Source organism: Pinus tabuliformis, chromosome X (assembly GCF_031772625.1).
Source record: "Pinus tabuliformis cultivar Carrire ecotype Pingquan chromosome X, CPIR1, whole genome shotgun sequence".
Taxonomy (NCBI): Eukaryota; Viridiplantae; Streptophyta; class Pinopsida; order Pinales; family Pinaceae; genus Pinus; species Pinus tabuliformis.
Window position 1 is genome coordinate 1,500,406,117 of NC_142308.1, and position 12,014 is coordinate 1,500,418,130.

Here is a 12,014-nt window from a genome sequence, read left to right on the forward strand (position 1 = left end):
AAAATGGGCCTCCTGAGAAAAATGTATAACCAAAATTAAAATTTATAAGAACCAATAGGATTCAATATGATGATGTCAACCATGGGGATGATTCCCATTTTTTGGATAGGTAAAAAAGTAAAAATATTAAAAATTAATATAATAATAAAACTACTTTTTCAACTCTTATTTTCAACTTATATCCCTAAGGTTTAACTCAAATTTTAAGCAAGAGTACTCGTTGGATGAAAAAATTAATTCCTGTCCATTGAATACCCATGTTGCATACTTTTGATTTACCCTGCTACACGAAAAATGAGAAATACATGAAAAACGTGATTGTAATCACGTTTTTCATGCATTTCTCATTTTTTGTGTAGAAGGGTCCGTCAAAATTATGTAACATGGGTACTCTTTGGATGAGGAATCAAATTCTACATCCAACTAGTGATGTCACTCGAAATTTGAGTAAACCGATAGGGAGATAAGTTGAAAATACGAGTTGAAAAATTAGTTTTTTCTTTTTTTCCCTCTAAAATTTGATGATGTAATCTAATCTTATTTTATTATTTCCACTATTATTTTATAATTTCCTTAGGAGGCCCATTTTATACCTCAAAACTCCCCTAATGATGTTTGCAATTGAAGATGATAATAATGATGAGCATGATAAAGGAAGCTATAAGAATGATGATAATAACGATGACCTTGATGACATGAGAAAGAATGAAGTATGTATGATGTTGTTGTTCTCCCTAAGTTGAGAGGGGGATTAGAAAAGGTACATATCCCTATTTGAGAGGGAGGGCATATTATGACATTCATAATGAGTGCCTTGAAGAAATAATGAAACCAAAGAATGAATGAAAGAACTACAAATGGATGTTCATGAAAAGGACTTGATAAAAACTGAAGTTGTATTTAGTGTCACTGAAAAAGTGAAAGAAGAAGAGATATCTTGACAAGTTGTATTTAGATAACTTGATGATGATATAAGTAGTTGTTGGGTAATTTAATGGTATGTTAAATCCCTTAATATTTTAATATGTCAACCCAGGGGTTTCGTAAACTTAGAAGCAAACCAAAATATATGGGACCTTAGATGCAACTATTGTAGAAGGTTTGTTTAGGATAGAAATAAAGAAAGGAAATGCACATTACAAATAACTTTCAAAACTAAAAGTTTCTAGTTCAAGACGCAACAAGCAAGAGAAGAGGCTCCTAACTTAGGAGGTCTTGGTTGTCCTTTCTCACAGTATTGTCCCCGAGAAAAGAAACTAAAGTGCAATGGTTGATGATGTGTAGATAGCAAGAGAAGAGGCTCCTAACTTAGGAGATCCAGGTTGTCCTTCCTTACAATTCTATTCCATCATTGTTACCATTGCATTAAAACTAGAGATTCAAAAATAACTCAAACAAGGAAAAGAGGATGAATTTCAATTATTGTTTGTGATCAGATAGAAGGAGAATTTAACTTAAACCCTTGTTTGTCCCTTCATATGCAGATTAGAATTAAACCAAGAATCATCTAGCAAGAATAAGAAATATTCACACATCTAACTTAACACATGGCCATAAAATGAATTCACATTAAATATATTTACAAATATTTACAACAAATGAATATAATAAACATGAAGAACTAAACTAGCATATGCACAAATATAAACATCATACAACAAAGTGTACTTGGCTTGGTATGGGGCCCTCCATTCCTCAATGATCACACTTGAACAACTATCACATCTTAAGAATCAAAAAACGCTCATGATTTGGAGAAAATGATATTATTCATGCTGAATGAACAATCATAAATCTAATGTTAATGATTATCTGACAACTGTTAGCTTCCTTTGAAGGATGCTCCTCCTATTTATACATGAATTAGGGATATCTACTCAATAAATGTAGATCCCTTAAATATCTACTAGATCCATACTTGTCTCAACTTATCCCTAAATGCTAGATACAAATCCTATGACACATCAATATCTTCAAGATCCTTCTCCTTGGAATATGGTCCACCTCTTGAGTTGAAATTCGAATTTGATCTTGGGAGGCCAAGTAAGACCCTTCTAGAACCTCCAAATAAGCCTACACATGTCACAAAACTCATAACACATATATAGATATATGAAACCATGTTAATTTCCTAGTTTTTAATCATAAATTCACTTTAAATACATAAAATAAATAACTTTGGAAAACAAGGATCCTAACCCATATAATCATGAAGATGGTCACTTGATGTAGGGTTTTAGGCTAGATAGTTATGAAATGAGGGCTAAATAGTTATGAAATGATGGAAATATGGATGATAATTTTGAGACTCAACATACCCCCCAACTGAAGTTGTTGCATGTCCTCATGCAACTATTGCATTGATTCACTTGTCCATGAGTTGATCTTTTTTCTGAACTGCTTTGCTTCTTTATGAGCTTTGACTTGTATAGATTCTTTCCAAACTTTGCTTGATTATATTTTTTCTTTTTGCAAAGTGTAATAGATTTGATTGCAACATATATTTCTGATGGTTGGTTCTTGTGTGACAACCAAAAATTTTTGAGCAATAGTTCTTATGTAACATTGCTTTATTTTCTTTGTTGCATCAAATTTTATGAGAAAATTTAGAGATTTTTTTCAAGTCCTATAATATCTTATCAATGAATTGATAATTTTCAAAGCATATAATCTTTTGGAATCATAATGCAAGAAAAGTCGGTTTGGAAGTATATGCGAGTTGGAATGAAACGACAATGTGTGATAGTGTATGACATGTGAATATGAAATGATGTCTCTCCCCCCCAACTAAAGATATGACAATGTGAAAAAGAGAGTGAGGAATTTTCCAAAGTTACAATTTTAGCATTCTAAGGAATTGTATGACTAAAAATTAGAAAACCACATACCTTCATTTACCTTCAATGTGGATGAGTTGTGAAAACTGAAGAGTGTGGTTGCTGATGGTGTTGGATCATGGAGTATGTAAACAAAGGAATTTGATCTGGTTCTTTGTTTTCTTTCTGCTGATGACAAGATTGGGATCCTTATTGCTGCTACTACAAATTGATTCTGCTACAAACTGTTGAAATGATGTAGTCTTCAATCGTTACAAAACCCGGTGGTACAATTCTAGTCATGCGAATAAATGTGTCGATGTTGAGCATGAAGAGAAGTCATTGGATTACCGACCATTGATGAATGTCGTTAACCAATGCGAGGCAAACTCACCATGTTGGCTATGTGGGGCTGACCCAGGTTCAACAATGAGTTTAGCCAAGGAAATCCTGATACTATAAGCCCTTTCGGCAACAGTCTGTGGAGAGCGGACTGAGGTCTCACCCGAAGTAGTATGGGAGGGTGCTGGAACCAAGTTTCCGCACCTAGGGATGTCTTGATGTAGGTTCTGGAGGTTTTCGATCCTAATCTGCGCGTTGCATTGCTCCGTGCAGATTTCTATTATTCACAACACGTGTGCACCTTTGTGAATACAGTATTATTCTGATCTGATCCTTACAGTGATATTATATTAGTGCTTAACTTGCTTTGTGCGGGTCCCAATATTCTTATTACTTATTCAACTTTCAGATAAGCGTGCGTACTCGAAAACAATATAAATGCATAAAAATAACTAGAACATAGAAATACAGATCTAAAAACAGCACACAATATTCTAAATCAATCTTATCTTTATTAATACTCAAGTTTAGTTACATACCCGACTACACCCTATGCACTCAACTGTAGGGGTCCGCGCACTCAGCTGCGGAATATAATAGGCCTTTGCGCTCTCAACTGCAGAGCCTCTACCTACCACTATGACCCAATACACTTTAGATCCACTTCTATCTTCTAACCATGCCTTCGCATCTATCTATTACTCGCCAAAAAGCTCAAAACTGTCTTTACACTTAGAGCCTCACTTTTTTATACAATCCCATGGTCTGCGGACCATGGGTAGGCCGATACAATTTACATTCAATTACATTATTTTAGGGCGGAAAACCCTATGACTCATCCTAAAATTTCGGCTCCGAGCCCACATTTCGTGGAGACTTTACATTATGTTGACCAAAACTCGGTCTTTAAGCCCCAAAACCCTGCTATAGGGGGATCTGCTACCCAACAGGGCCCCAACACAATCATCGTGACTCGTCCCGTATCACTCTGCTGGTGTCGCGATCTTTGCACGAAGTTCTTCCAACTGTGTTTGGGTTGCGCAAAGGTCCACAACGCACTGCTCTGCAGTCCACTGGATATGCTCTACTCGTTCAGCTGAATGCTCACTGTCAGGGTCAAATCCCTGTCTTAAGTCATGCATCGCTTTCATCTGTGCAAGTTTTCCTTTGATGTCGGTCGTGATGAGGAAGGCCTCATCAATCCAGGGCTGGACGCATGCTTTAAGCACTGCCTCTTTTTGGCATGCAGCATCCACTTGTTCCTTCAATGCCTTCGCCTACTGTAGCTTCGCGAGCCGCTGGGTCAGGACCACTGTCTGCGTCGTCCCGCACACACTATCATATTGCATTTGAAGCTCTCGCCTCTATTTCCAAGCGTTGTATGGTGGGGTCCTCCTGTAGGGAAGTGAGGACTGCGAAGGATTTTTCCAACATCGTTTTACAAGTCTGCACTGCCTATCCTATTTCATCTAGCCCCTTTTAGATAGTGTCAGCACGTTGTTCCTGAACTTCCGGGGGTGTGGATGACTGCACCTTTAATTCGGATTTCAGCAATCTGAAGGTTGAGGTCCAAGTGGATCCTTGTTGCTTCCTCCTTTGCCTTGCAGAATCCACTAGCTAATTTGTGAATCCACACTCATTGGTAGGTCTATCGCAATTTCTAGCTCTGGGGCGCGGCGACATGCTTCCTCTACTATCTACTAATTCTATGCCAACACTTCATCATGTTGTAGGCTAAGATACTCGATGTTGATTCGTTGTTCACTGAGCATTTTCACTGCGTGTATTTCCCTAGCGCGGAGTTCTGCTGTCGCTCCGTCCTGCAGCTGGTATAATATATCCCGCAGAAGGGCAGCCAAGTTTAGGCCAAGTCCCTTGATCCGGTCTACCGTGGCTATGTCCTCCGTGTTGTCTGTTGTTAGTGCTCCTTCTAGCAACACGATGGTGTTATCCATTTTGGCCCGCAATAGTTGCTTTGTTGCTGATGTACTCGCGGCACCGTAGGTGACTACCATTCTTTCTTGTGTGGGCCACACCTGAAGTCCTTGCAATTATGCCCTGAGGGCCCCCAACACATTCTGCTACTTCGTCATTGCTTCCTGGAGCACTTCCCTGGTGACCTCGCGAACGATGTCGCCGATGTCGTATTGGTCACCCTCTGTCAATGTAATAGGTTCCCCATCCAGCTTGGAAGCTTTGGTCTTCTTCCGTGGCCCTGTTCATTTCGTACCGCATGGCGTTTCAGTTGTGTAGCACGACTTCCGCCATGTCGTCTATCCCCTGTCTAGTGGTTAGGTCTAGGCCTCTTTCCTCCTGTTTCGTGGTGGGCCCAGCTGTTGTTGCTTTTTCAGTGGCCTTGGTCTGCTCTGTGGCGGCCGTCGCTGCCTCACGGGAAGCCCTTACCTCCTTAGTGAACTGCTTGCTCAGCTTTTGTTATGCCAATAGCTTGGCGGCATCCTTCTGTCTTTGTATCTCTGCCTTATTGCACACTGCCAAATCCGAGGCATGCCATTCGAGTGGCCATGAGTCGAGCATTGCAAAAACACGTCATCAATTGCAATGAAAAGGGAGTTTGGTCCAGTTCTACTCCGAATCCTTCCGTGCCTTGATATAGACATTGTGCATATCCACCTTAAAGTCTGCAAAGCTCTGCAGACTGTCCTATATCATGGGGGAATAGGCGTGGCCTTTTATTTATCCACATCTGGATGCTTGCCTCCATGAGTATCCAGAAGACCTTGGTCTGGCGGATTCGCGTGGCATCCTTTGTCACCCAGATCAATGCGTACTTTTCTACCTCTGGCAAGTCCTGCTCAGAGAAGAGGAAACTCACTGTCCTCAGGCAATTCCCCTGCAACTAACAAGATGGATAAGAGCAACCACGTGTAGTGGAAGCTCTTACCTTACTCCTTGACCTCCTTGCAGTTCATTAGAAACGCCTCGCAGAGGAACTGCCCCCAGTTGAACTGTACCCCCTCTGCGCATTGTTCGACCAGTGCGATGACCATTTCTGGTAACTCGTTGTCGCGGCATTTTCTCATCACCTTCCTAGCTAGCAACTTGGTTACTATGCGCACCCCTTTATCTTGAATGCTATTGATTATGTAGCCTCTCTGATTCTTTTCCAACTGGTATTTCTTCTTCATGGCCTCTGCGAGTGCCAAATCTCTTCTTTTTCCAACTATCTCCGCAGGGTCCCTTCTTGTACAGGGAAGCCGAGAAATCCTATGAATAAGCTATGCCGTGATAGGAATAGGCTCCTCCAGCGACAAGTACCCATTGTGCACCAGGAAAAGAAGTTTCCTGATGACAAAGATCGTGATTGGTGCTCAGTGAAAGTTGGAATCCATAGTAGATGGAGTAGCCCAGCCTCCTCCAAAACGCACAACCATTTTTGTGGCTTTAGCGCTGTAATTGACCCCTCCTTGCTCTGTTTCATGAGTTGGCTGGTCTCCAAATGTGGGAACTTTTCGCTGTCCGCGAGGTCCCAATCTTCAAATTTCATTGTGGCACGCGGCCAGAACCAAGCCTTCAAACAGAATTCCATCTGAGAGAAACGGGGTTTGGAGTGCGCTTTTAACGACATCCAAATATTTGGGTACTTTTACTCTCCCTTTCCACGGAGGGACATACTTAGGTAGTTTTGCTTTAGTGCACACTAGCTGAATGTCTTCCTCCATTTCTTCATCCGCCTTGATTTCTTCTACGAACGCTTGGAGATCCTCCTCCTCATCATTTATCTCAAGATTAACAGTCTTGCCCTTGTCTTCCATAGACATTTTACCGAACTTTAGATTTCGCGGAGACATACGAACCAGTCCTACTGCCTGTGGATCCTTTTTGGGCCTCGACATCCAGGGCGATTTAGGAATTTCCAGTGCATCCCCCACCGGTGGTGTAGAGCTCTGCGCGGCTCCCTTGGTTGTTGACATCATTCTGATCAGGAAATCCTGTGTCTCCTTCGGCAATGTCTCAAACACTGAACTTGCTCTCATAGCCTCCAAATTTGTTAGGTCCATATCCAATTGATAGCGCAACAATTAAATTCTAAAATCACCAAGGGTTGTTTGGTGGAGAGCCACCTGTGATTTCTAGGCATCTTTGAATTCAAATTCAACCGTTCACCCCTTATTCAACTCATTAATGTGAGATTGGCAGCAGATAGTCCCAAATCTAGTTCTAACTTCATGTCTTAATTGCCTGCCACCCACTCCTCATTGCCTTAAATTGGACATCTTGTCATGAATAGTGACACCAATGGTCACTTCCTAGCCTACCTATGTGGCAGCGCAGCCCCTTGTGTGTGGACACGACCCATGTGTCATACTAATCCTACGCGCAACCTCCTTGTCACGCATCTCCCATACGGACTCTTTTATAGTCTCGCGCTCTCTTTCAACTGCTTGGAGTGTTGAGACTATGCTTCCTATGGATAGTCAGGTGGTCACACCACTAGTGTGAGGCTTCGAGTCACCTTCCAACCCAGTCCGTGGACCCTCCTCAGTTACCCTCGTGCCAGTCAGCGCCTTGCGTTCTTCCTTATGCAGTGTGTTCCCATGGTTACTTTGTCTGTTAAGGTGTGGTCGCAGCCATGGTAGCAAAGCTAGAAATTCTCAGTGACAATCTTATAATGTGGTGGTATGGTGGCCCATATCTTGTCATATCCTTCTATCGACGCAACATGCTTGCACAATTTCGGTTCCAATTTTCTGATTTGTGTCCATTAACATGCTTTTCTGCTTCAGTCATACCTGATCTTCTTCAAGTTCATGAAGCTCAAGGTTCCCACTCCAAATGGCTTCTTGAATCTGCATATGTTCATCCTCGCACGGCCACATAATCCCTTCATTCTGGTCCTCACGTGTTGTCCCAATTATAGGAGTTATTGCATGAGGATTCTTTTCCAAAACTATGGCCTCAACTCTGCTCGTCGTCTTCAGAATCATTTCCATGCTCAGGTTCTTATGCATGGCCCTATAGGCCCATCAGACCACTAGTACGCACAGGTCCCAATCAGTTTGTCCCACCTGGTAAACCCTATTCAGGATTCTGCATACCTTCTTGAATGCTTCTACATGGAACCTCTGTGGGGCGTGTTGCTTTTCATATTGTTGCGTCCTGTTCCGATTTTCGATTCTTAGTTTGGGGTGTGTTTGTGTGGACTTCACAACACAGTTTGTACCCATCGATGCAAGTGGGCACACAAGCTGCTCCGTCCTGGCTTCCTGACTCTTGGTCAAAGCTAGGGTCTTCTAAATTGCAGGTACATCATCCTTCTGCATCTGTGCCAGTCCTCTAACTTGCTTTGACGCGTACTCCACCATCGTGCAAGTGTTGCACGTAGTGCCTTCAGCACATCAAACCATTGTTGTTCTAGTATTGTGCTTTCAAATTTGTCCATGAATTCATCCACCGTTGTCACTGCATCATATGTTGGCAATTCCCTTGCCTCTATAATCACGCAACGCAGTGATCTAATCATCATGTTGCAATTCAGCGTTGTCACTTCGTGCAACTGGTTCTACCAGCATTCTACTTCTTCGTCTGAATCCAAAGTACAGGAGCTGTCGCACTCCCATGAGATTCTCCCATTTGCACTCGGGTTCACCCACTCCTAGTTTCATGTTGTTATCTGGTAAATACAATCCACCTCATCGTTGTGCACTGGTTCAGTGTAGTGCACTCCTTGAGCTGGGTCCAGTGGGACTACTACACGTAGCAACGTTTTCTCGAATATCATTTTTCGCTTCTTTAGATTGATGACTCCATTCATATTAGTGGCCTAGTCTATTCCTAGCAATGCAGGATAGAGATTTTTGTCATCGACAATCTCTATTACTTCAAAGTCCATCTGTGTGCTTACACCTTCGATATCAACTGTCACCCCTTACAACCTCCCCATGGGTAAAATCTTATGTTGGTTCGCCATTCATAATTGAATAGGGGACCACTGTAACATGGACCTGCCCATACGTTACCATGTTTTCTTTGGTAATACATTCACGTCCGAACCTAGGTCTAGGATTACCTGATCCATTTCATACTCACCAATCTGCACAGTCAACCTCATCTCCCTTCTAGTGCGCAATGTGTGCTTCCCCAATTTCTGGACTACGCCCGGTTCTCTTGACCCCGCACACCTAGTGATCAACTCCTGTATTCCCTTAACTGCCTTGTTGTCGCGCAGCAGTTTCAGGCATGTCTCCAGAAATGTAGTAAGCATAGAAGGATCCATCCCTGGCTCTGGTTGATCCTTACTACCTGAAGCAAAGGCCTCCATGAAGCTCTTCTTAGCTTCCATGAATGTCTCCTTTGCGCATTCTAAGTCAAACTCAAGTTCCTTTGTAGGAGCCTTGGGAACCCATGTATCTTCCTTGGGCTACTTCCCCTTATCCTCCCCCATGGTCACACCACTTCTGAGCACCATGCTCACATTTTGGTTTTCTTCACATGGTTCACACCTCATCATTTGGATATTTTGAGTCAGAGAAGGCTTGAGTACCCCTTTCTCGCACATATGTGCGATCAACATAGGACAATCTACCATTTCATGATCAAACTGAGCACAGTCTGAACAAGATATTCTCGTCGGGTTGGTACAATCACGGGCATAGTGCCCTGGTCCTCTACAATTGTAACAAATCAACTGTTCGCAGCCCCTTCGTGGTCCCATTCCTCCTCGTCCTTGACCTCACCCCTAAAATCTAGGGCACGCCATCCCCGCAGCTGGGTCGAGGGCTTGTGTTTCGATCTACATCCTATAGGATAGAGTCTGATCCATCATTAACTCGTAACTACGACAAGTGCACTCGTCATGGCCTAATGACCTACAGAAATTACAAAACAACTATTGGGGAGTCTATGTATACTTCTGCAACAAATGACAATTATCCGTCATGTGTTTTCCTCCTATCTGACAGATCGCGCACCATAACGTGGGTGTCGCACTCGGCCCTGCCTGTGCCTCTGGTCTCAATGGAATTGGTCCCCTCCTGTCGAGTAGCTCGTGAATGCTGGAAAGTGGTCCTTGTCATGGCCCTGGCCTTTCCATTTTATGCACCATACTTCCTCGCACGCCTCTGGCCGCGGTGCCTATCCTGCTTCAAGCTCTGCATTTCCAGGAAAAGATTCTGTAGTTGTGTGTGGATTTGTTGAACTCCCAACCTAGGATCTTGTATCAGGGTCTCATGCAACCTCATCGCCATTTCTAATGCTTTGGCCTGGGTTGAAAGCTTCTGTTGTGATAGCGCCGTCCTCAGGTGCGGTGTCAGAGATGCCACAAACCATGCACGGTGTTGTGCATCCATTAGCGTCATATTAGCCTCGTGGATCATACTCTTCAGCCACTAATCTAGATCCCAGGGGGTCTCGCCTGGAAGCATTACAATCTATTTAAACCTGATGATTGACTGTGTCTCTGATTTCGGTCGGCTAAATTCTCTGTTCAATGCATTTTGGATCTCTACTATCCCTACGTTTGGGTGGTCATTAGAGTACTTGATATACCATGTAAATGTGTGATCCTACAGTGTGCTCACCAATGTGGCCTTCTTAATGTTGTCATTTGTGACCCCTTGTGCTTCCCACACTTACCACGAACCAGAACTAGTCCGGATCCTCATTCCCTACTCCTCTAAATACGGGTAGCTTGATCGCGCTCGCCATGCTGAACTGCGGGGTTGGTGGAGGTGGAGTGGGTGGAGATGGAGGTGAGGGAGGTGAAGTGGGTGGTGGCATGGGTGGGGTGGTAACTGCGGAATGTGCTGTCTTATCAAACTGACCGTGCTTCTCGAAGAGACCCAAGTGAGCTCTTCCTCTCTCTCTTGCGATGGTGAAATTAAGGGACTGTTTCCTTTTTCCACACTACCTTTTTATATCTTTCTGATCCACATCATTCCAAACATTATTGTATTCGCATAACCCACTTTTCACATAATAGCATCTTAATCCATGTATTCAAAGATTTAATGTACTTACCTCGCAGTCCCTTGAGAAAATGTCGTTTTGCTTCATTGTAGCTCACTGTCGTGTCTATCGCAAACTCAGTGATAAATCCCCCTATTATCCGGTCGAGCCAATGTCCACAGCCCGCGCAATCTTGTCTTCTAATGCATCTAGTCTGCGCACTAATTCCAAAGTCCAATCGGTTGGTCAAGCTTACACCTTCCCTGGTTGTCGACTAATCTTGCGATCCACTCATACAGCTTAGCGAGAAAGGATGCAAAGAAAATCTCATGGATTTCCGTATACATGTAACGATCCAGCCACCTTTTCTCAGATACCTGCAGAGTTCTATTTTCTTGTGTCGCGAACTCGTGAATATTCTTGTCCAACCACTCTTCAATTTCCTTCTTTGTTGGGTTCCAGTGGCACGACATCAGACATCCCTTAGGAAAATCTCGATCCTGGCAATAGAACCATTTGTTGGCTACTTGGGGCCCGACCCAAGTTCAATGGTGAGTTTAGCCAAGAAAATCCCGGTACTGGCCCTTTTAGCAACAGTTCGCGAAGCATGGACTAAGGTCTCACCCAAAGTAGTATGGGAGGGTGCTGGAACCAAGTTTCTGCATCCTAGGGATGTCTTGATGAAGGTTTTGGAGGTTCGCGATCCTAATCTATGCGCTGCGCTGCTCCGCACAACTTTCTATTCTTCACAACCCGTGTGCACCTTTGTGAATACAGTATTATTCTGATCCGATCCTTACTGTGCTATTATATTAGTGCTTAACTTAGTTTGTGTGGGCCCAATATTCTTATTACTTATTCAACTTTCAGATAAGCGCGCGTACTCGAAAATAATATAAATGCATAAAGATAACCAGAACATAGAAATACAGATCTACAAACAGATGCACA